Here is a 26487-nt window from a genome sequence, read left to right as displayed (position 1 = left end):
GAAGTTTGGCGGTTACCCAAGAGACTTTTCCCCCATCTCCCTCTGTGTTTCAGTTGTCTTATCCGTGTTTTACTGTCTGCCCTTTCTGGATGCTTGTAGTTAGAAGAGAAGTGATTTCCTTGAAATGCATGAGGCTAGAAAGGGAGCTAGAACTTAAAGTGGTGATGTTTGTCCAAGATGACAGTGCTCCTGCTCTGTCAAATTTTATGAATAATTACAGGACTACATACTTTCTGTTTCTTCTTGAGTCAGTTCTGTAAATCATATTTTCCTAAAAATTTGTCTATTTCATGTAAATGTTCAAATGTGCTGACATGTGATTGTTTATGATATCTCTCTCTCTTTTTTCTTTTTTCTCATTCTGTTGCTGGATCTAGAGTGCAGTGTGGCAATCATAGCTCACTGCAGCCTGGACCTCCTGGGCTCAAGCAATCTTCCCACCTCAGTGGGTGCATGCCACCATGCATGGCAAATTATTTTATTTTTTATATTTTGCAGAGATGAGGTCTTGCTCTGCTCCCCAGGCTGGTCTCAAACTCCTGGGCTCAAGCAATCCTCCTACCTCAGTCTCCCAAAGTGCTGGGACTCCAGGTGTGAGCCACTCAGGCTGGCAGTGTTCTCTTTTTAATGGTATTCTTCTTATATTTTTAACCTTTTAAAATATTTATTTCCATTTTTACTTATATGTTGCTTCTCCCTCTTTTTCTTGAAAAAACTTGCCAAAGATTTGTATATTTTTTATCTTTTTATAGCATCAACTTTTCACATTTTTATTCTTCTCAATTGTATGTTTCTTTTCCAATCATTTCTATTCTTATACTTTTTTCTTTATATTTTATTTAATATTCCATTCTGATTCTCTTGATATTTCTTCTGGCAACTTCTCATGGCAGCTTATTTCCTTGTGAATTGTTAGTGTGTATATATATGTTTGGGTGTATTTATTTTGAGGTCATATTTACTGTGATTCTGTGCCTTCTTGTCCTTTAGGTTTGGGTATAAGAAGCATTCTTTCAGGATAGACAGTTTATTTGCTTCTGTCTAGCATCTGAGGTACTACATTAAATTAAAAACCCAGGTCTTTGGTTTTGGAAAGCACATAACTAATGTAAAGCTAGCCTCTAAATTCAATTGCAGACTAGTTAATAGATACAAATTCAAGAACCACAACTTGTAGACACAACTAGTAGACACAAGTTCAAAACCACAATTTGGTTTTTTTGATCAAGAACCTTAGAGAAGATGAATAATCTTTTTATTTATTTCTTTTCTTTTGCACTAATTCTTTCCTTCTGAGAGGTTGCAGACCTTCCTTAATAATTGTTAATTCCTAGTGGATGCTAGTCAGGTCTCTACCTGTTAAGGTGGTTATGAAGCTTCAATTACATAGTCTCTGTGAGTGTCCCCCAGGGTGTATCACAGCTTCACTGCTGACTTTAATCCCTGGATGCTACCTCTTGTTTGTTTGTTTGGTTTCAGATTATTACTCCTTTTTTCTTTCAAATCACTCATTAGAGCCTTTAAAATATATTTTACTTATTCATCCCTGCCAAACCCTCCTTCATCCGCATTGACACTACCTTGTTCCCTAGCTTTGTATCTATACCTTGTTTGGAATATCTGAAAACCTCCTGATCAGTCTCCCTCCTTCCAGTCCAATTCACACTGTGCCACCCAAGGACATTACCTTAAAAACACACCCTGTCACTCTCCTTTCTTACAACCTCTGTGGAGAGTACTCTATCCATGGCCTTCTGAAATCTGTTCCAACCTCTCTCATCAATTTCACCTCCTGCTGTCCTTCCCACATTCCCTGCATTTTAGCCACCTGCTGAAGTTGGAATTTAAGTTGTGAACTTTTTTGTGTGTGTGTTTGAGATTGAGTCTCACTCTTATTGCCCAGACAAGAGTGCAGTAGCACGATCTCGGCTCACTGCAACCTCCACCTCCCAGGTTCAAGTGATTCTCTTGCCTCAGCCTCCCCAGTAGCTGGGACTACAGTCACCTACCACCACACCTGTCTAATTTTTGTATTTTTAGTAGAGATGAAGTTTCGTCATGTTGGCCAGGCTTGTCTCAAACTCCTGACCTCTGGTGATCTGCCTGCCTCAGCCTCCCAAAGTGTTGGGATTACAAGCGTGAGCCACCGCACCCGGCTAAACTTTTTTACATTATTAGATATTTGAGGGATTTTAGGATATCTAGTTTGTCATGGTGCTAGAAAAAGAAAAAGCAGTCATATGTTTTAATTTCTAAGATTTCCTTCTTTATGAATCTTCTTTTTGTTTTTCCAGAAAGCTTTTTCTTGATTCCTCATCATACTGTATTTTTGTACTTTTCTGAGAATAATCACTATAATTTTGTTTTTACTTTTGTTTTGTCCTTTAAATGATCTTTCATTCCCTCCACCTGGGTTAGTTTTTTGTTGTTGTCCACCTGAGCCTTTTTTCATGCAGTTAGTTTTCCCAGATGTCTGGTACTCTTTGATTTTCTTTCTATACTTGTAAATGCAGGACTAATTAATCAATATAGGTGGCTTGTATAAGCCTGCTCTTTTGGTATATATACCTCTTTCTTCAAAACATCTTTCTCTGTAAAAGGGAAGAAAGTGTGTTTTGTGCTTGGGCAAATGTATAAATTAGAAGGCTTCATTTTGTGATAATATATGAAACAGTCATTTATATCCATAGGTAAGATTTGCTCTTAGAGGCCATCATGTATCCCAGAAACCCTTCACATTGTATTTTGTTTGCTTTGAGAGTTGTTGGGGAAGCGGCTTATGTAGTCATTTCATATTCAGTTCTTAATTAGTTACCTTAATATTCACGTTATTTCCTATTGCTGGTCCCCATACCTGCCATTGCCAAGCTTGGAATCTTTTTATGGTTCTCTCAGGAAGAGCAGCCCACATATCCGTTGAAGGCTTCTGCTGTGTTTTCTGGATTAGAGATTCTTCCAGTCTGCTTTACGCTTCCATCTTCCAGAAATAGGTCAAAATTTCTTTCTTCTGATAGCCCTTATTCCATTCTCACACATATGATTTTCTCTGGTTTGTTCCTGTTCTCTGTCATGTCCATGAGATTTGGGGAAAGAAGGGTGGGATCAATGTAAATGCTCAGTGTACCATAATGAATTAAGTTCTTGAGGACCTAGTCAATATAATTTGACTTTTTTAAAAATCCTTCCAGTAGTTATCTTAAGCATATAAATTTTAAAAAAAGTTTTAATGAGTTTTGAAAACAGTATAAAACTAAAGTTTGAAATTGCTATAGAAATTAATTACATAAAATGGTGAAAATGTGTAGCATTTTCTTAAAAATAACATCAAAGTGAAATTTATCAGATACATAAATAATCAGAAGAAAAATATCCATTGCAAAATTAGTGTTTTATCTGCTGATCACATTATGTTTGTTGTACTGTGCCCTAAAAATTGCTGAAACAAGCTGGCCTTTTTTGCGACGTAGGGTTAGTGGATTGAAGCGACTTTTTTTCTGTAATGGGATTTGACTTACCTATCTTAAGTGAATGTTTTTTCCATAAAGAGAGTATCAAGTTTCCCTTACCAGTTAGATTTTTATTTGAGAGGTAGCACAGAATAATTAGGGAGGCCTAGATTTAAATAAATCCCATCTCTGCCACCCAAAAGACTATGCAAACTCTTTAAGTCTCAGTGTCCTCATTTGTAAAATAATAGAGCAGAATTTCATCTTTCTAGGGGATTCGTTTCTAAAATACGAATGATAGAAATCAGATACAAGTAGATTTATCCTTAGAAATTTCTTGAATGTCTATTCTATATAGACACACTGTTCTTTCATAAATCCAACATAACAATTATTTTTCTATATTGAAATGTATCACCACTTCTTCACTGGCACCATGGATAAGTACATTGGTTTATGTTTACAGATGATGTTATCTGAAAAATATGTACTTTTGAAGAGAAGATTTAACATGTCAGATGTTATGAGATGAATAAAAGGAAAAATATATTTAAGTCTGACAAATTATGTTCCTTTTGGGACACATGTTCTTTGAGTGGAATGAGGGCAGATAGTTTTTATGTCTATGTTGTTTTCTTCTTTCTCTCACTGTAATTTTTTAATTTGCTGAGTAATTGTATTTGATTTTGAATATATTGAAAGTATGTATGATGTTACCACACTGTACCTAGTTTATTGTTTTGCTGTTTGGATTAAATAGGCCATGTGATGTGTTTAGAAGTTTTAGGTACTAAGTGATAAATAAATGTTGGTTTTTCTTATTGGCATCAATATTATTTTTAATTGTTCACTGAAACAAAGTAACAAATATAAATTTACTGGTTTAGACAATACTTTGCCATAATATATTTCAGTATTTCACTTATGAACTTTCATTATCTAAGACTTTCTTCTTAGATATAAGTGCTCGATTTTCATTTTATAGACAAGGGATACTATATTTACAGATAATGAAGAAATATCAATTATCCATTTTATTGCAGAAAGACTACATTTGAATTCATATTCTTAAATCTTACTATTAATATTGGTTAAAAATAGCCACCACATTTGATCTACCTACTAAGTTGTATGCATACCATTTTGTTAAAGAGCAGCTAGATTGCCTGCATTGAGATCTTGGCTCTACTACTTACTAGCTTGACAACATTATGCAACTTCCTTAGCCTCCTTGTGCTTCCATTCCTCTTTTACAAATCTGCAATAATGATTATAATGGTTTTTACTTCGTAGGATTTTCTTGGGAATTGTATATGTATAAAGGACAGAGCTTAGTAGTTGTTATTATGACACCATGTTAATCACTCCCATTGACACATTTAATTCTCACACAATCCTCTGAAGCAGGCAGTAATATCCCCATTTTGTAGATAGGAGAAATGAGGTTTCCAAGAGCTTACACGCCTTGTACAAGGACAAAGAATTGGAAGAGTTTGAAGATGGAATTTTAATCTAGGACTGCCTGCATTACTGTGAACTACATTGAGTCCTTACCTGAGGGCTTCTTCAACCAAAATATGGTGCCACATTAAACAATAAATTAGTGCTGGTCAATAATGTGAAGAGTAGAAGATCGTTTCATAAATACAACAGTTAACAGTTCTAAGTCTCCACTTAAATCAGAGAAAAGAAAAATATTTATATTGAAATATGAGATTATTAACCCAAACAGAAAAGGGATTTATTAATGTAAGGATTTGTTTGCTTTGGAATGGGGTGTTGAAGAAAATGTGTATTCTTTCTAGAAAGATTGGTAGGGTATTTGATTTTAATTGGGTTCATTTAGTAGTAACACTATTGGGTAGTTATAAGCATGGTCTTTTCCCCTAGAAAGACTTGGGTTCAAATTATGATGCTGTCACTTAAAAACTCTTGTATTAAAAGCTCTCTGAACTTCAATTTCTCGTCCAGAAATTGTGCATGATATCACTGGGATGGTTGAAAGAATTAAATACCCCAGCAATGTGCCTGGTGTGGAGCACACTCTTGGGAAAACATTAGCTTATTACAAAGGGAGGGAGAGAGGGAAGGGGGCAGAGAGACAGAAAGGGGAGCACAAGCCAGAGAGAAAAAGAGACAAATCCTCTCAGTCTTGTCTAATTCCACAATACTGTGATGTGGTTTTGAGAAAATTCAAGGTGTTTGTGTTAATAGGGTTGGCTAAGTAAATACATACTCTAAACATCAAGAACCAAGATTATGAAAAATTCAAAAGTTTTTAATCAAAGTTCTCATTAAAGATTTGTATTTCCATTGTCTACTCAACAACATACACATACACACACAAGTGTGCACAAATGCACACACACACACCACACAAAACCAAACAAAACCCTAAGATTCAATGAAAACAAGACAAGTCTGTCAGCCATTATTATGGCAAATGTGGTATATGTTCTTATGCACCCAGCCTAAGATGCCTCAGAATAGTGATTAAGATTTCAGGCTCTGTAGTCTAACAGTTTGGGCTTGATTGTCTTCACCTCTCATCCTGTGTGTCCTTAGTCAATTACTTACCCTCTCTGTGTCTTGTGTCCAGGATAAAATAGGAATCACAATAGAATGCATTCCATTGGGTTATTCTGAGGTTTAATTACATTACATATCTTAAATGTTTTGTTTAATCCTAATATTTAGTAATTATTTAATAAATATACTAGCTATAACTATTAAAAATAGAGATAATGCATGTCTCAATTTACAGAACTGTCAGGTCCAAATTAAATAAATATATATTTATGCCATTTTGATAAATGAAGATTAAGTAAAATGAGATACTAGCATTTAATGTTGCTTTGCATACAGCTATTCTCAGAGCTGGAAGTCTTTCTTACTTTCTGTTTATCTGATATTTTCATTTCTAGGACAACATTTCAAGTATATAGTCACATGGCTTCTGGTTAACTGTTTCCAGTGTCAAGAATCCCTTTATTTTTTGTAGCAACCCATTTCATTATAGAATACATTAGCTTTTCGCATATTAAATTAATACACATCTCTTTGTAACTTGCACTGATTATTCTTAATTCTAGCCTTGTTACCATACCAAAAAAACACAAACAAACAAACAAACAAAAATAACAGCAAAGTGTGTCCTGGGTACTACCGATGTATAACAAACCATGGAACAAGTTTGCAGTGTAAAACAGACATACTGTTTTGCTATTTTGTGGGTGAGGAATTTGAGGAGTATTCTTTGGGCACATCTTTTGCTCCTTGTGGCATTTCCTGAGAGCAGAGTTGTCCAATATGTTGGATGGACTGGTCTGGAGGGCCTAAGATGGCATCATTCACATGTCAGGTGCATTAGTGAGGATGGACTGAACTGTAAACCTGAGTGTGTATATGTAGTCTTTCTGGCATCTGGGCCTCAGGGTATAGTTGGACTTCTTAAGTGGTGGCTGGTCTAGTTTAGAGCAAACATCTCAGCAGCATCAAGTTACATGGTCTTTTCTGACCTTCTCTCAGAAGCTACTTAACAACATTCCAATGTCCTCCATTGGTCAAAGCAGTCAGAACCCCACTCAGATGAAGAGGGAGGGCACGTAGACCCTGCCTCTTAATGGGAGGAACGTCAAAAAGCGTGCATGTGGAAAGGGGCATGTTTTCATACTACCATACTTGACCTGTCAGCAGGCCTCTGGCTGAGGGACCTCAGCCTCTAGACAGAACAGAAAAGCCTCTGCCTATGGCACAGAGGTTTACAAAACTCTCTGTTTAGACTGGTGTCCAAGTCACAACTTGAGGGGACAGAAAGGCAGTTGCACCTCAGCTGGTCTTCTCTGAATGAATTATCCCTTGTCATAGGGGACTCTTGTCTATTGAAAAATTAAATCTTCAGAGCAAAGTTGTTATGGCATTGTTCTACAGATAACATTCAAAACCCTGCACAATCTCAATATTATAACAACAAAACGCAAACAGGAAGTAGAGTCACAGACTCGTTTTTTTCTAATCGCAAATAGAAATTATCCTTGCTAATTACAAAGGCTTATAAAATTCCACTGGTGTTTACACATGGCTGACTGCTTCACTGGCAGCAGGAAGCAGTCTGATGTGGAGAGCTGGGTAGAGCTTTGCTTCTGATGTCCAGAATCTAGGAATCTGAGCAATCAAAGCTAGAAACATTTGTGTCCTAAAATATGAGAGTGATCTTTATGGTTACCACATGACAGAAATGACCCACAATGGGACATAAGCTTCCATTTCTCCCTGAGTTTCCACCAAGGTAGTCTAATTGTCTATGATGGATTGGCATCTTATATTGTTGGTTAGTAGTTGGAATCTAAAAGAAAATTAGGTTAAGCCACAAGACACTATTTTAATATGAGTTATATATAGTTCAATATAAGCCTTATAAATATCATAGATTCATATTTTGTCCATTCTTAGAGAGTTGGCAGGAGATTTATAAAAAGAAATTTTATAAGTAAAATAAACAGAAAATACATCAGTATAAAGAACTGATAGCATCATAAAATTAGAAAGGAAAAGAAATAATGAAGAGAGAAAGATAGAAAAAAAAACCTGAATGACTTGATTGCCTATAAAACTATGTGTAAACTCTTCTATCTGGCATTGAAATTACCTCAAAAATTTGTTCCTTACTCCCCAAGCTAATTTTCTCCTTACTCTACTATGGGAAGATTTTGTTGCAGCCAAAACTGCTAATTAGCTAGCCACAAAAATGTGTCATTCTTTCCTTCTCTGCCTCCGTTACCTTCTTTGTGTCTCCACATCCAAACCTTAACGCTCCACTCCAATGCTACTTCTTTAACAAGCTCTATGTGATCCTCCTGCTTCAGAATAAAAACCTACTCCTCAGAGCATCTGAGGCATCTACTTTTAACGTGCTGTCATTTGTATCAGCTATTTTAATATAAATCTTCTTCTGGTAAGGGCAGTTGCTACTTAGCTACACCCTTTGGTCACCATCCAGGTGTTAGAACCCATGTTGACATATCTTCAGAGTTTTTAGAAAAGATGAATGTGAGATTTTTCTATGATTTCCTTTATTATTAAATGATGGTTTAGTTTAAATAAAAATCACCACCGTACAAGCTAAAATACATCTGCAGCACAACAGGATCCTCAGGTTTCCACTTTCAGACCTTTGCCATAGAGCTTCATGTTTGCAGAAAGAAGGAAGAAAAAAGAAAGAATTGAGTAAAAGCTTCCTTTTCAAAGCCTCATAGTCAATGCTTGTGTGTGATTCTGTTCCCAGGTATATAGAAATCGACCTACCCACCCATGGGTTGGAAAATAGGTCTTAATATTTATTAGCTCTTCTAACCACATGGATCTTAATGGGCCATGTAATAGGAAGTCCCAGCTGGGACCCGTGTAAGTCGTGTGTTTTATACAGAATGTAAACATCTGTCTAGTTGGAGAGAGAACACGCTCACTTTCTTTATGCCCCTCATTAACTTTCTGAGGTAGGGTTGATTGTTTCGGAACTTTTGGGTGAATGTGAATATTATACATGACAATTTCATTTATATAGTGTGTAATGTAATATGCCCACATAGAGACTATCACACCATGCCTTTCAACAAATCCACCTATGTTTAATGTATATTTGTGATATGTATGGCTCTGTGTTTCATGGTCTAGGCAGAAAACACATAGGAAGAGGAGAAGACTCACATTAATTGAAAACCTAGTGTGTGCCAAGACATTTATTCTCTTCAGTTCATTTTATAAATAGAAAACAGTTTAAGAATCTCAGATGTTTTGAATAGCATGCAAATATACACATTAAAAAATAGTTGACAACACAACAGTGCATTGAATATCATACACTGTGGATGGTACAAATAGCATGGATGACAGTAGCTTGCAGCAAGGGGACATTACCTTAGGCAGGATTGATCATGGAAAACTTCATGGAAGAGTTAAGCTTTGGAACTGACTTGGATGAGGCAATAGAAGTAAATCCCCGTTTGGCAGTGCAGTGATTCTAAGAAGTCAGAGGAGAGCATCTCTTTTTTCCTAAGAGCTATCTTCATCAAATGATCGTGTAGTTTGAAATAATTTCCTAGAACCCGATACCACATTTTATAATGTAAAAAAAAATACACATTCTTAAGTAAACTTTAAATTGTTCACATATATGTATATGTGTAATACACATATACATTTATAGATAATCTGTTCTTCTGATTCTTTTTTAAAGTAAATAAAGAATAAACTAAAAAGTTCCCTCCCACTGCATGATATTTAGCCTGTGTGATCTAATAATGTATGATGGAAGTGATGATGAAAGACCTTTGATCCTGAGTCATAAAGGGAATTGTGACTTCCTTCTAGCATCACAAAAGGCATTAGAGTGTCCACCTTGGTCTCTGGGATCACCCATTAAGGGAAAGGCTATCCATTATGTCATAAGGACTCTTAAGTAGCTCTTGTTAATTGAATACCTCCTATGTGCCAAGAACGGAGGCCTCCCACCAAGGGCCAGCACTAACTTGCCAGACATGTGTATGAGCCACCATGTTAGTAGATTCTCCACCTCTGGAGGAAGGTTTCAGATGACCACAGCCCCAGCTGGCACCTTGACTGCTTTGGATGCCCCGAGTAAGAACTGCTTAGCTAAGCTGCTCCTGAGTTCCTAACCCCTTCTTCTAGAACTTGAAATGAGTTCCTAAAGCACTTGCCCAGAATAGCCACAAAAATCTCAGATGGGGGCAGAGAAAGAGGATGGAAGAGCTATTAAAATTATTTCTTTCTTCACAGTCTTTCCCAGAAATATCTCTGAAATCACATGAGTCTTGGAGGGAGGCTTTGTCCCCTTCCTCTCCTCTGAGTAACTCATTGCAGAGCCCAACAGTGGAAGATGTAGGATAATAGGAGAGATTATTTCCAGGGAGTACCAGTAATGATACTGAGCATGAAAATAGTTAAACAGGACAAAAGAAATACCTCAAACAGATCAATTCGGCAGAGAGCTGATGTGCATATAAAAGAATTCCCATCTGGAAACCAGAGGGTTGAAGTTCTGAAGAAAACTTCAGGGCCCCAGCCAGACAGTGTCTGTCATGCAAAAGGCCTCAGTGATGGAAAGAACAGGAAATGTCATCAAAAACTAATGAGACTGTCAAGTTTCAGCTAGAATTAGATAAAAGCCTGCTTCACTTGCAGGGGACAGTCCTAGTTAGAAGATGAGGAGCCAGAACAAAGCTTGAAGAATTGGATGTTTAAGATAGATTTTTAAATCTCCTCTTATTCACCTATGCCTTCTATACTACATTTAAGGACAATAACTTCAAAGTACTCGGCAACCCAGAAGAGTTGGCATTTCTCTTTGGAGAATGACTATTTTAAAAAGGCACCTGGAACCTCCCATTTCAAGGGGGAAATATCACATACAACTTGAGAAACTGGTGCCTGTATAGGGACCAATTGGGGAAGATAATATCAAAGAGAAACAAATGGCAATTTACATATGCGTGTGTGTGAATTTGACCTGAATATCAGTTTCGCTTTCTAAGCATGCCTGAAAATGTTTGTGGTCAAAGGATCAGGTGTAAACTTCTTGTTATATATTTTCTTAAGATTTCAGATTAAAAGACACATACATGTTCAATCTACTACCTTTGGAATTATCCAATAACCACACCAATTGCCTATATAGGACTGAATTTTTCCAAGTCATAAGATGAAGAATGCAAATAGAGCATTTACTAGAGGAATGTTAATAGGGCATGTTTCTTCTTTTTTGAGACACAGTCTCATTCTGTCACCCAGGCTGGAGTATAGTGGCATGATCTTGGCTCACTGGAAACTCAGCCTCCAGGTTCAGGCAATTATTGTGCCTCAGCCTCCCCAGTAGCTGGGACTACAGATGCATGCCACCACGCCCAGCTAATTTTTGTATTCTTTGTAGAGACAGGATTTTGCTATGTAGGCCAGGGTGGTCACAAACTCCTGGCCTGAAGTGATCCACCTGCCTTGATCCCCAAAGTGCTGGGATTACATGCATGAGCCATTGCTCCTGGCCGGCCATGTTTCTTCTTTTATGGTTTGCCTATAAATATCCTCAGACCACATGCTCTTCTAAGGTATTTATGTGCTCATGTTTTATGTACACACACACACACACACACACACACACCCCTCACAAACACATCAGATTTTCCTACTAAAAAATCAATTTTGGAGGAAATTTTAAATTTTAGGCTAGGTTAGATACTATTTGAAATTTTGAAGAGTATTTTAAACTCTCCATATACAACCCTGGAGTAAAGCAGTGACAGGGGCCACATTTGCCTTTCTTTGATGCCCTTGGGTCCTCCTTCTGCATCCACAGCTTTTTTCTCTGTCCTGCATCTCACTTCTCTTGGATACTTTCTATTACTGGTTTCCTGATTAGGACATCTCTGCATTTATAAAGCCCTCTTCCCCCATCAGAAAAATCTTGTTCTGATCCACCACTACAACTTTTTTTGTTGGAGGCGTAAATTTTCATTTTTTTTTATTTCCTGTGTCCTATTTTTTGTAGCATGAAGTTGGGAGAAAATGCAGTTGAGGCTTCTCTCCAGTTGCACCTTTTACCACGAAGACTTATCAATAATATTTTGAAATTCATTTTCTTCCTCTCTTCTTTGTACCAATGATTGAAGTCTTTGTTCTGGCCATCATCATCTCTTACCTACATATGATAATAGCTTCTAAATTTATCTCCATGACTCTAGACTCTGCTCTCCTTAAATCTGTCTTAGCCCAACAGGGTAATCGTTGTAAGACTCAAGTCTGATTATGATATTCCCTCAGTTAACATCTTCTGTTATTCCTTATTACCTACATTATAAATACAAACAAAATAGCCTAATATACAAGGCCTTTTACAGTCTGTTCCCAGCCTACTCTCCCAGACTCATCTTCCTTGACTCCTCATAGCCTCAGCTCTCTCTGTCTTCCCTTGGTTTCCAGGTAACTGAAAGACTCTCCCAACCTTTAAGACATCCTTTGTTCTACAATATACTCGATTTTTAATTCCAGATATAGATGCTGCATTCAGATATAGAAAAATATGGAAAAATAAAAACTAGATCCCTCCTCTATTTTATGTGCCCTGACTCATAGTACCATAGACTGTAGCCATCTCAGAACTGGCAGCAATCCCTTTGCAAAGTAAGAGAGAGTAACGCTATCAGGTGACTATTATACTATTAATTGATACATTTTCCTCTCTTTCTCCTCCTCTGTCATAATTCTAAATTCAAATATAGAAAGTTTAAGGGAAGAATTGGAAAGAAAGCACATGGAGAAGATCACAAAAGTGGACATGGGCCGGGCACGGTGGCTCACGCCTGTAATCCCAGCACTTTAGGAGGCCGAGACGGGTGGATCACGAGGTCAGGAGATCGAGACCATCTTGGCTAACACAGTGAAACCCCGTCTCTGCTAAAAAATACAAAAAATTAGCCTGGCATGGTGGTGGGCGCCTGTAGTCGCAGCTACTCAGGAGGCTGAGGCAGGAGAATGGCATGAACCTGGGAGGCAGAGCTTGCAGTAAGCCGAGATCACGCCACTGCACTCCAGCCTGGGCGACAGAACAAGACTGTCTCAAAAAAAAAAAAAAAAAAAAAGGGACATGGGCTGGACCAGTGGTATGTTGTATCCATATCCAGGCAGGGGAAGTCTCCACAATTAAAATACTCTTGGTATGACAGAGTCAAGAAAATCCCTGGCAATAATTTATCTAGAATTCTTACAAACTTTTCATTCGTTCATAAAATCAGAGAGCCAGGTAATAGATATGGAAGACATTAAGCGGACCAGATTTGCTTTAGAAACTGAATTGTCCAGCTCTTTAGTTTTAGAACTGAGAAAGAGATTGAGATAATACCCAAAGGCACAGGAGGGACAGACAGAACCAATATTAAAAACAACCAATAAGGTTTTGGTCTAGGCAGAATTTACTCTATTTGAAGAAAAATGTAGAAAACAAAAACAAAGCAATTAAAAACATGGGACTAAAGGGAAAATAATATGTAAGGAAAATAAAGTAGCATTTTATCCTTAAAAACAGGAAGAGAAAGTGCATGCCTTTGAAAATAATCTATTGCAGGAAACAGAATAAAGTATTTTTATAGACAGAAAAATTTAGTAACAGCAGTATAGGAAACATGAGCAAAATTGCTAAAGTGAGTGAAGATAGAGTATGAATTAATAAGGAAGAATTGCTAGAAAACTAACAATGAATGAACTTCATTAAATTTTACATTGGAGGAAGTGCACATAATACCACCGGTTATATGCAGGAGAAACTTGAGCTATTTTAGACTACAGAGATGATATAAAAAAGAAAACTATGAGATAGAAGTTACCATTTTTTAATAGATTGAGGGCTTAGAATGTGTCAGGTTTTGTATTAGTCTGTTTTCGTACTGCTATGAAGACATACCTAAGAGTGGGTAATTTATAAAAGAAAGAGGTTTGGCTGGGCATGGTGGCTCATGCCTGTAATCCCAACACTTTGGGAGGCCGAGAGGGGGGAATCATGTGGTCAGGAGATCGAGACCATCCTGGCTAACACGGTGAAAACCCGTCCCAGCTACTTGGGAGGCTGAGGCAGGAGAATGGCATGAACTCAGGAGGCGGGGCTTGCAGTGAGCCGAGATCCTGCCACTGCACTCCAGCCTGGGCGACAGAGTAAGACTCCGTCTCAAAAAAGAAAAGAAAATAAAAGAAAACTTACAATAATGGTGGAAAGGGAAGCAAACATGTCCTTCTTCACATGGTGGTAGGGAGAAGACGAATGAGAGCCGAGCAAAGGGGGAAGCCCTTTACAAAAGTATCAGATCTCATGAGAACTTACTATCATGAGAATAGCATGGGGGAAGCCACCCCTATGATTCAATTACCTCCCACCAGGTCCCTCCCACAACACGTAGGGACTAAGGGAACAACAATTGAAGATGAGATTTGGGTGATAACACGGCCAAACCATTATCAGGCTTTATATAACCAGATATAATTTACATATAATACAATTAATCCTTATAACAACTCTATGAGATGGGCACTATTGTCTTCTGTAATTTACAGATGAGAAAATTAGAGTTTAGGAGGTTAACTTGTCCAAGCCTACACACATGGCAAGTAGAACTTGTCAGAACAAACCAGTTCCAGGTTAAGGAACTGTAATTAAATATTTTTATTTTATAAAAATCTCTATTATGAAAGACTAAAACCATACTTGAAAGGCAAATGACACACTGAAAAAAAAAATGTAATGCCTGTGACAACCAAAGACTTGTAATTAGCTATCATACCTATAAAAGAAAAACATGAGGAGCATGAATTATTTAATCGAGAATGTGGTCTGAGGACATTTATAGACAAATAATAAAAGACGAAACAAACCCAGTTAGCATGCTTTTAGTAAATAGAAACTTTTCTAGTAATAACACAATTCCAAAATAGGCAATTGAAATCATTTGTACATGTTTTCAATCAATAAAAAGAAAAGGATGGTAATATCCTGTCAGCAAAAGGTGAAGACAGAAACACTTCACCTTTATTGATACTGGTAATAAAGATGGGCATATACATTGTTTGGATAGTAATGAACATTGTGAATGGAAAGCCTTTAAAAACTCATTTGACTTCTGAGCCGAAACACCTTCTATCAGAAATTCATACTTTTACAGGTAGATAATCATATACGTTGATTACAGTGTGTTTCCTATTTTCCATACTATTGTTTATAATAGGGAAAATGGAAAATGTTAACTATTGAATACACAATGGAGCCTTTTTTAATGAAATAAGTTTTGAATATTAAGAAAAAGTTATATCTGTATGTTTAGATGGGAAAAATGCTTCAATTCCAATATGAGAAAAAATATAGAAAAGCATATATGCTATGATATTCCCTTTTGCTTATTTGTGTTTTGCATTCTTTCCATAAAGGACATGGATTATTCACGTTAAAGTAAATAAAAACATCCCAATAAAAAAGTTTCATTTTCCATCGCTGGAATAGAACACAGGTACAGTTCCAAAAGTAGCTTCTTACTTTTCTGATAATATAACCCTAAGTCAATTACATTGATTGACTTGCTGAGGACAATTAGAAAAGATGGACCGCTGCAGGCCTGTATGCCAGAAACTGGAGCCAGTCAGAGAATGCAGTCCCTGCCAGAGTTGCCACCTGAGGCTGAGTAGGAGGAGTGGACGTACCCTGGAAGTCTCCTTTTTCCTGTCCCCTGATTTCTCCTGCCTGTGTCTCCCTTTTCCTGTCCCCTGATTTCTCCTGCCTGTGTCTTCCATGAGTCTAACCCAGTGGGAAGCCAGGTTATATGGGAATTTATAATACAGTTGTAGGGGAAAGGTCAGAACCAGATCTGAGGGAAAACAGATCCAGAAGCAGCACAGGGAGGCCACAAACTACGCAGGTAGATGCCATTTAGACTTATTGGTGGATCGCCATCTTTCAGAAGAGTCTGGGTTGAGAGGTTCAAGGTTAAGAGTGATCCACATATACAGAGTCTATGGGCCACTGGTAGGTTCATTCTGGTCTGCCTGGAATAGCTTTATTTTATCCTTGTTGTCCTAGTAAAGTTTTAAATAACGCTATCTCCCTCAAAAATGTTCCACTTTAAAAGATGAATCAATCATTGCCCTAACTATAGGAGTTTCTCTCTCAGATTCTTTGATTATTCTCAAGAGTTCTTCTCTGAAATTGATAGAACTAATGCCAGAAAGAGGATATATATGGCCACACTATCTATACTTGGAGACTGTACACAAAATGCAATTCCTTGTATAGTGAGCTCAAGATGCACAGGAAAGAGTCTCTGCAAAAATGGTACTTCTACAGTCTAATCGTCATAGGTTACTGCTAGAACATTAAGGTGCAGATTAAATTTATTTAAATATCTGAAGCTGAAGATCTGAGAAATTAAAAGTTAACCAATGACAATATTTTTTTGTGACAAGGAGCTCTTATTCACAATTGTAGCAAAACCACAAAATATAAAGGAAACAATTTAGGAAGAAATATAATAGATGAGATGAGGACAACCTCAGAACTTCTGTGATCAGAAAAAGCAACAATAAGAAAAGGCTTTAGTCAAGAAATACCTATTCCTGACTAGAAAAACTCAATGTTCTAAAGTTATTTAGTGCATAATTATTTGTAATTTGAAATCAATCTCAATTATAATTCAATGACATTCTAAAGTTTGTTTGCAGGAATATCCTGAAAGTACTTAGAAAAGATAAATAATTGAGGAAGACTATGGAGGAGGCTTATACCACCAGACTTTAAAATATCTTAAAAGGTTGTAAAAAATTAAAGCAGGGTATATTAGGAGCAGAAGTAAAATTCTGAAAATTTCAGAATGAATTCTATTATATGTAAGAGTATACTACATTAAAAAAGTTGGCAATCATAATCCATAAAAGAGTAGAAGGTTATTGAATAAGTGATAGTGTGAAAAATAGCTAATTATAAAAATAAATTACAAATGTAGTGTATTACTTTGCTCAGGCTACTATAACAAAGTAACACAGACTATAAGTTTGTTTCTCACAGTTCCGGAGGCTGGAAGTTTAAAAACAAGATGACTGGCAATTCTATTTCTGAGGAGGGCTTTCCTCCTCTTCTTAAAAGGGTGCTGTCCTTATAGGATTAGGGCCCCACCCTTATGACCTCATTTAACCTTTATCACCTCCTCACTGGCCCCATCTCCACCTTAGTTACGTTGGGGGTTTAGGACTTCAACTTATGAATTTTGTGGAGCACAAACATGAAGTCCATGGCATGTAGAAAAACTGGCAAATAAAGGTAAAATGAAACTATCAAATTGCTAGAAAAAAATGTAAATAAACGTAAGGGCTATTTGGGCTAAAGTTTTGCCAGCATTTTAATGTTTACAGATTTAAAATTAATAAAAACAGAAAATATTTTTAATATATTTAATTAATTTTTGGCTTTCTAAATCCTCATTCTAGAAATTGAGATTTGAATAAATTTTACTTAAATATAAAGTGGCAGTGTAGAACAGAGCCCTCTTGTATTTGGATATTTAACTTGGAAATCATAAAGTAAAAGCACACAGAGTTTTTAAATGGCTGTGAAGTAGCACAGGCATTTCTAGGAAAAATATGTTTTTCTAGGAACAAAATGAAGAAACAGAAGAAAAAAAAATCGATCATTCTTCCTGAAGGAAGTTAAAAACCTTACTTTGAGATTATTAAAATTACTTTGAATTATCAAAGGTACAGGATTTTAGACAGAGTTCAAATTAGGATGGTTTCATTGTATTAATAGGTGAATGTCAAAGAGAAAGGAAGTAGAGTGGGAAAAGGAAATATCCCTGTTAATTAGATGGGCTCAAAAGCTGGCCAGAAAAAAAAATATTAGCATGCAGTTTTGTGAGATGACATGTAAGTACAAAGCAAAACAGTGAATGTTTTAACAGAGCTAAGCTTTTAACTTTAAGGGAGGTCTAATTCTTTATTGTTGTGGTGTCTCTCCTACTCAAAATATGTTTGATATAGCTTTTTGGGAGAGCATTGACCTCACAGTCTGTGATACATTATCTTGGAATATTGTCATTGGAAGCAAATATTCACCTTCTGAAGGTTAATTTTTATTTTTGCCTGATGATAAATTCTTCCCAGACTCCTGCTGATGGATAAAGAGATTGACTAGGCCAGGGAATGCTTGCTTAGGCATGAATGTTTGGTGGACTATGAGGATATTAATTTTCTTCTGTTGCATCAAAATTCTGTCAAAGATAATGCTGAGAGAGTAATGTGGTATACTGAATTATAAGTTCATAATTATTTATTTCTCTCCACCATTACCTTATTTATGTGTAGGCAATGGTTTCAAGCTTGGTCATATGACATGGCTTGGCTAATGATATGACTTTTGCCATACCTAAGAGAAGCTTTAAATGTGCCCTCATGCGTTGACACTACCTCTTTAGTTCTTGCCTTCTGCCAAGAGTGAACAGCATTTTCATGTAGTGAATGCCTCTTCAGCCTGGGTTCCAGAAGGAGAAGACACATAGAGTCTAATTAAGCCTAGTCATGTCCAGGAGAGTAGATGAGAGCCACAAAAGCCTATTGTTCTCATGTTATATGCACAAGAAGTTTTTATTATCATTTTCGTTAACTACTAAGATTTTGAAGTCGTAAGCTAATGCACAAAAACTGACCAGCAAAATGAATGGTGCCAGAAGTGGCATAATGCCAAAAAGAACTTTTAAATACAGGACTGGTAAATATATAGGCAAGCAAACTTAGAAAGGAGGCAGAAAAATGTAGCAATCTATCTTATGCATTGATAAAATATTTGGTAAAATAATTGCCTGCAATAAGTTGGAAGACAGAAAGTGCAGCTAATAAACTTGTGACTTTGGGCAAAGAGATACTGAGAAGAATTTTCATAGCATGAGTTGGTTGTCATTAGTGAAATTTGATTAGATATTACAATAAAGAATGAGCTAAGAGAAGAATTAGCCTGTTTCCAAGGAAGAAGAATGGGAAGAGAGATACTGTAATTCCAACATTCTAGGACTGGCAGTTGAAAGGCACACAGCTTGCTTATTTGACAGTAAACTATTGTCAAATTAAGACAGTCTCAAGGCAACGAACCATTTAATGGTGTGACTCTTCCACCCTTAAGACCTCTTGTTGGATTAAGATAGACTCAGAAAATTCTTTCTGTTGGACAAAATGTCTCAAAGACCCTAAATGTGTTGCTATCCCAAGGAATAATGTTAAACTTGAGGTGGCCAAAATTAACTATTCAGTAGCACAGTCCAGCAGAAGTATACTGCAACCTACCACATATATAACCTAAAATTTTACTAACCACATTTTATGAAGTAAAAAGAAGCATGTAAATAATTCAATACATTTGCTGATTTTAAGATATATTAATTCAACATATACAGAATATTATAATTTCTTCATGTAACCAATATAAAAATATTAAGACCTCCATTTTTTGTACTTCTTGTTCAATATCAGATGTGTGCTTTATACTTAAATCTCAATTCAGACTAGTCACATTGCAAATGCTTAATAGCCATAGGTGACTAATGGCTACCCTATTGGGAATGTCAAAAAAAGAATTATGTGGTTCCTGCAAAGGAAATGAATAGAATAAAATAGGCCAAGAAAAGGGCAATAAAGTTTTTAAAAGAATTGTATTGCTAGAAAGAACTTAAAAAGATTGTGACTCTTCAGTTGTAAATTGACCTTTCAGACTTCCCATGCCCAGTAAATAGTCTGATAACTGCAATAGATGTATTCCACTGAGATATTGAAGTTGTTTGGTGCCATATCCAAAGCAAACTATTGCAAGAAATCGTAAACATATATTGTAAAATAGCAAGCTTTAAGATAGGCTTTTAAGGCCTGGCACGGTGGCTCATGCCTGTAATCCCAGCACTTTGGGATGCATAGGTGGGTGGATCATGAGGTCAGGAGATTGAGACCATCCTGGCTAACATGGTGAAACCCTGTCTCTACTAAAAATACAAAAAATTTGCCAGGCATGGTGGCGGGTGCCTGTAGTCCCAGCTACTTGGGAGGCTGAGGCAGGAAAATGGCGTGAACCCGGGAGGCGGAGGTTGCAGTGAGCCAAGAGCGCGCCACTGCACTCCAGCCTGGGGACAGAGCAAGACTCCATCTCAAAACAAACAAACAAACAAACAAAAAGATAGGCTTTTACTACTGCCAAACCATGCATAGCTCTCTCTCTTGACTTTGGTCTCTCTGACATATGTTTAAAAAGTGAAAGCTTACCTCATTACACACCAGCAAAAACTAATATCATCTTACATTGGAAAAAGCAGAAGACTTCATATCAGAAAGACCTGGATTTCAGTCTTGATCTTGACACTCTTTAAATGAAAGCATGCGTTGTGTTATTGTGATTGGTTTTATTGTGCTTCACAAGTATTATTCTTTTCACAAATTGAAGGTGTGTGGCAACCCTGCATGAAGCAAGTCTATTGGTGCTATTTTTTCAAACGTGCTCATTTTGTGTCTTTGTGTCGCATTTTGGTAATTCTCACAATATTTTAAACTTTATCATTATTGTTGTATCTGGTGTTTTTTTTTATTCAGTGATTTTTGGATGTTACTATTGTGATTGTCTTGGGGGCACCATGAACCATCCATGCCTGTATACAATGATGAACTTAATAAATCTGTGTGCTCTGACTACTCAACCATTGGCAATTCTCCCATCTCTCTCTCTTTCTTCAGGCCTTCTGATTTATTCTGACACAGCAGTACTGAAATTAGGCCAATTAATAACCTCACTGGTTCAAGTGAAAGGAAGAATCACATGTTTTTTACTTTAAATCGCAAACTAGAAATGATTAAACTTAGTGAGAAAGGAATGTCAAAAGCTGAGATAAGCTGAAAAGTAAGTATCTTGCACAAAACATTTAGCCAAGTTATGAATGCAAAGGAAAAGTTCTTGAAGGAAATTAAAGATGCTACTCCAGTGAACACATGAATGATAAGAAAGTAAAATAGTCCTATTGCTGATATGGAGAAAGTTTAACTGGTCTGGATAGAAGAACAAACCAGCCACAATAGTCCCTTAAGCCAACGTGTAATTCAGAGCAAGGTCCTAAATCTCTTCAATTCTGTGAACAATGAGAGAGGCAAGGAAACTGCTAATGAAATGTTTGAAGCTGGCAGAGGTTGATTGTTTCATGAGATGTAAAAAAGAAAGCCATCTCCATAACATAAAAGTTCAAACTGAAGTAGCAATTGCTGATTTAGAAGCGGCAGCAAGTTATCTAGAAGATCTAGGTAAGATCATGGATGGAAATGGCTACACTAAACACCTAATTTTTAATGTAGACAAAACTGTCTTGTATTGGAAAGAGATGCTACCTATGGCTTTCATAGCTAGAGAGGAGAAGTCAGTGTGTGGTTTCAGTGCTTCAAAGGACAGGCTGACTTTCCTGTTAAAGACTAATACAGCATATGACTGAAGCCAGTGATCGTTTACTATTCCAAAAATCCTACGGCCCTTAAGAATTAAGCTAAACCTAATCCTCCTGTGCTCTATAAATTGAACAACAAAGCCTGAACGATAGCATATCTATTTATAGCAATGGCTCACTGAATATTCTAAGCACACTTAAGAGAATTGCTGCTTGGAAAAAAAAGATTTCTTTCAAAATACTACTGCTCATTGACAATGTGCCTGGACACCCAAGAGCTGTGGTGGAGATGTCCAAGGAGATACACACACACACACACACACACACACACACACATACATATATATATACATATATATATGTGTATATATATATACATATATATGTGTATATATATATGCATATATATGTGTATATATATATGTGTATATATATGTATATATATGTGTGTGTATATATATATATGTATATATGTATATATATATTTTGGAGACGGAGTCTTGCTCTGTCACCCAGGCTGGTGTGCCATGGCGCAATCTCGGCTCACTGCAACCTCTGCTCCCCGGGTTCAAGCGATTTTCCTGCCTCAGCCTTCTGAGTATCTGGGATTACAGGCACACACCACCACGCCCAGCTAATTTTTGTATTTTTAGTAGAGAAAGGGTTTTACCATATTGGTCAGCTGGTCTTGAACTCCTGACCTTGTGATCCACTGCCTCAGCCTCCCAAAGTGCTGGGATTACAAGCGTGAGCCACTGTGCCTGTCCAAGGATATTAATATTTTCACGCTTGCTGGCACAACATCCACTCTCTAGTCTGTGAATCAAGGAGTTATTTTGACTTTCAAATCTTATTATTTAAGAAATACATTTCATAAGTCTATAGCTGCCAAAGATAGTGATTTCTGTGATTGATCTGGGCAAAGTAAATTGAAAACCTTCTGGAAAGAATTCACCATTCTAGATGCCATTAAGAACATTTGTGATTCATGGAAGAAGGTCAAATTATCAACATTAACAAGAGTTCAGAAGAAGTTGATTCCAACCCTCACGGATACTTTGAGAGATTCAAAACTTTAGTGGAGGAAGTAACTGCAGATGTGGTGGGAATAGCAAGAGAATTAAAATTAGAGTGGAGCCTGAAGATGTGACTGAATTGTTGCAATCTCAGGATAACACTTGAGGAGTGTTATCCTCGTAACAGATGAGGAGTTGCTGCTTATGGATGAGAAAAGAAAGTGTTTTCTTCAGATGGAATGTACTCCTGGTGAAGATGTTATGAACATTGTTGAAACAACAACAAAGGATTAACACATTCCATTAACTTACTTGATAAAGCAGCAACAGAGTTTGAGAAAATTGAGTCCAATTTTGAAAGAAGGTATACTGTGGGGAAAATGCTATCAGATAGTATCGCATGCTGCAGAGAAATCTTTTGTGAAAGGAAGAGTTAATCAATGTGGCAAACTTTATCATTTTCTTAGTTTAAGAAATTGACTCAGCCACTCCAACCTTCAGCAACCACCACTCTGATCAGTCAGCAGCCATCAACTTCGAAGCAAGAATATCCACCAGCAAAATGATTAGGGTTTGAGAAAGCTCAGACAATCATTAGAATTTTTAGAAGTAAAGTATATTTTAATTAAAGTGTGCACTTTGGGTTTTTTAGACATAATGCTATTGCACACTGAATAGACTATAGAATAGTGTAAACATAACTTTTATAAGCACTAGAAACCAAAAATTTGGTGTGACTCTATTGTCATATTCACTTTATTGCAGTGATCTCGAACCAAACCTGCAATATCTCAATTATGCCTGTGTAATCTTTACACCAGATACTGTTAAACTAACAAATTGTTTCACTAATGGCCTCTTTGTATCCACATGTTTTGTGATTTCTCACACTTTCTCTGGACTTAGTCCTGTGACTTTCTTTGGCCAATGGGACATCAGAAAACATAATACAAGCAGAGTCTTAAAAAGTATTTCTACATGGAAGCTTGTTCTCTTGGAGCGTGGCCACTATGTAAAGAAGTTTAAGACATGAAGACTGCTAAAGACCCATTGCCTGGCCTATAGCTCTTTCTAACAATTAAACATGGAAATGAGGCTATCTTAGATCATTTAGTCCAGACAAGCCAACCAATATGTGCAACTGCATGAGTGACCCCCATCAAGACAAACAGAAGACCTGCCCAGCTGGGCCCATTCCAAATTGCTAACTGGAGAACTATGAGCAAATAAAGTGTTTGTTGTTTTAAGCCACTAATTTTGGGGATAATCTTGTTAGCGACTAGATAACCAATACATAGACTTTAGGAATGTTACTTAACCCCCTTGATCAGTTTCCTCATCTATAAAACAAGGTTAATAATATTTACTTTAGTATTGTAATTCCAGGTAGTGACAGGCATGTAACATATTCTTAAATAAAGGTAGCAACCTTTATATTGTTGCCTCTTTTTCTCTTCTCTCTACCGCCCTCCTTTTTTCCTACTTTTGTTTCCTCTATTGCTCCTTCCTCGCTCTTGTCTTCCCAATGACATTCTAAGAAAAACACCATTGGAATCAATGCCTAGCCTACCTGATGGCTAAATTGAAGGGGCCCACTTCATTTGGATAAGCAAATTTTAACAATTTGGTATGAAGCTAGCTGCATTACAAAATAGATACATTTGATTAAAATCTCATTAAATGCAGCGATGAAGGGATACAACTCTCTAGAAGTTCAAATTTGCCTATAGATATTGCACCAGAATCGTCTCCTAAGTGATGTATTTCTCTACTAGTCATGTTGTTTCTCAGCAGTCAATTTAAATCTATGCTTTTGTGTCTAGTCTTGTTTCTATGCCAGAAAAAAATGTCAATATTTGGCAAAGCCAATAGACTAATCAGACATTCTTTATTCATCCAACTTAATCAAAACTTGTAATCAGTGAATAAGAATCATTTGCCTAAAAAAGAAAAGGAATAAAAATGGGCCTAGGATTGAATGACTCATTCAGGAACTTTATAATTTTGCTCTGTGCTTTATAAAGTAATTTCGTAATCATATGTAATTATTTTAAATATTTTATAAACTATGGTGACTTTTTAATAAGGGTTTCTAATTATCCAATAGAGTTTCTAGAAAGATTTGCAGAATATGTAGTATACATATGATGAGTCATTTGTCATCCAAAAGCTTGTGAAGAAACCCTTATTCCTAAAAATAGGCCCCCCCTAGATTTGATACTGGCTGTAATTTTTTACTTGAGATATTTTCTTTTTATATCTCTGACTCCAGTTTTGGTAAATCATGATACATAACTATATAAAACATCATATAATCTTAGAAAAGGGGATAAAGATGCCAACTGTACCACATCACACACAGTACACTATGCACCAAAAAATTGGACTAGCAAATGAATTTCAGGATGGAGAAGATGAAATCTTCCGTTTTCCTTATCTTTTGCTCCAGTGTCTCCCACCCTACCCTTGTACCCTCACTTCCGGAAAGTTTATGATTATCTGTTGAACATTGACAACAGGGGAACAACCAATTATTAACATGAGGAGGAAAGTATTTTTAAAAATGTGTTGGAATAAGGCTTTCACAAGAGGACAAGAACTCATTCATACTTGTGAGTCCAAAGAATAAACTCGTAACAATGTATCTTAACTTTAACTTTCCCTTTTCAGGAGACGAAACCTGATTAGGAGAAACAGAGACGTCTCTTAGACTGGCTGTCTTCTGATTACATAGCTCACCAATTACATGGCAAAGTATGGAAACATGAATTAATATAAGAATATAACATAAAATCCATGTAAAAATATAGATGAAATGCAAACTGTTGTGTTATTTTACACAAACTTAAAGAATACCATTCAAAGATGATACTGTGTTTTGTTTTTGGTATACCCTTGTAAGCATATGGAAAAATCCATAGCTTGGATTTGTTCCAGGCTTTGATAAGTTTTCCAATTATGTTTTCACCAAAAATGTTTTGGTTCAATCTAATTAAGTCAATATTTTAAAATATCTTTTAAAAACACCTTGGTTTTTGTCCCCCTTGGCACAATTCCTTTAAGCAACTTTAAGACATGCTGGGTAACAGACCACATGGCCCATATTCATAAGTTAATCCTGAAATACTTGTTCCTGCCCAGAAAATGCTTTTATGTCACAAGTCAGCCCATAGTCAACACTGTAGAATGATACATAGTAATGGTTAAAATGCTTTCCTAAATGATCTAGCCCAAATCTCCTAGTTGGTGTGTGAGAAACTAGTTCCCCAAAACTTAGCACACTTTCCCAAAGTCATTGGTATGGTTTAAATATTTGTCTTCTCCAAAACTCATGTAGCAATTCAATCCCCAATGTGGCTGTCTTGACAGGTACAGCCTTTAAAATGTGATTGGCTCATGAGGGCACTGTGCTCAAGAATGAATTAATCTATTCACGGATTGATGGATCAATGGGTTTTCATGAGAATGGGGCTGGTAGATCTATAAGAAGAAGAAGAGAGACTTAAGCTAGCACACACAGTCATAGTGTGTGCTACCTTGGGACTCTGCAGAGAGCCCTCACCAGCAAGAAGCTTCTCACCAGACGTGGCACCTTGGCCTTGGACTTCTCAGGCTCTATAACTGTAGAAAATAAATTCATTTTCTTTATAAACTACCCAGTTTCAGATATTCTGTTATAAACATCAGAAAATAGAATAAAGCAGTCACACAGCTTTGTAAAGAAAAATAACCTCAGAATCCCTCTTGTTATAATAATTCATTCATTCAAGGATAGGCACTTGACTAAAGCTTGGCCAGTTAGGGTAATTTTATATTCCTAGCCACAATGATTGCTTTAGCAATGCTGCACTGTAGCAAGTTATAATCACAGTACTTTTCAGAACCTATACAAACTCTGCAAGAGACCCTTTTATTCTGCATGCTGGACTTGAATGGTAGTTGCAGTGCTACTGGCAGCCACATTGACACTTCAAGGAACCAGGCAACTGGAAGGAAACTGAACTGGTAGATTGTTTGTGCTCCCCAATA

General features: G+C 36.7%; 1 long non-coding RNA gene across 1 annotated transcript; it reads right to left on the bottom strand.

Annotated features, from left to right (window-relative positions):
• Positions 1 to 2953: 2953 nt before the first annotated feature.
• Positions 2954 to 17107, bottom strand: LOC134736939 (uncharacterized). The gene is made up of 3 exons (XR_010121444.1): positions 17051 to 17107; positions 9363 to 9543; positions 2954 to 3064 (listed from the first exon to the last, which is right to left on the bottom strand). It is a non-coding gene; the product is annotated as an uncharacterized lncRNA (long non-coding RNA).
• Positions 17108 to 26487: the final 9380 nt, after the last annotated feature.

This window comes from Symphalangus syndactylus, chromosome 6, assembly GCF_028878055.3.
Source record: "Symphalangus syndactylus isolate Jambi chromosome 6, NHGRI_mSymSyn1-v2.1_pri, whole genome shotgun sequence".
NCBI lineage: Eukaryota > Metazoa > Chordata > Mammalia > Primates > Hylobatidae > Symphalangus > Symphalangus syndactylus.
The sequence above is the reverse complement of the archived record's forward strand: the minus strand, read 5'-3'. Positions and strand labels throughout refer to the sequence as shown.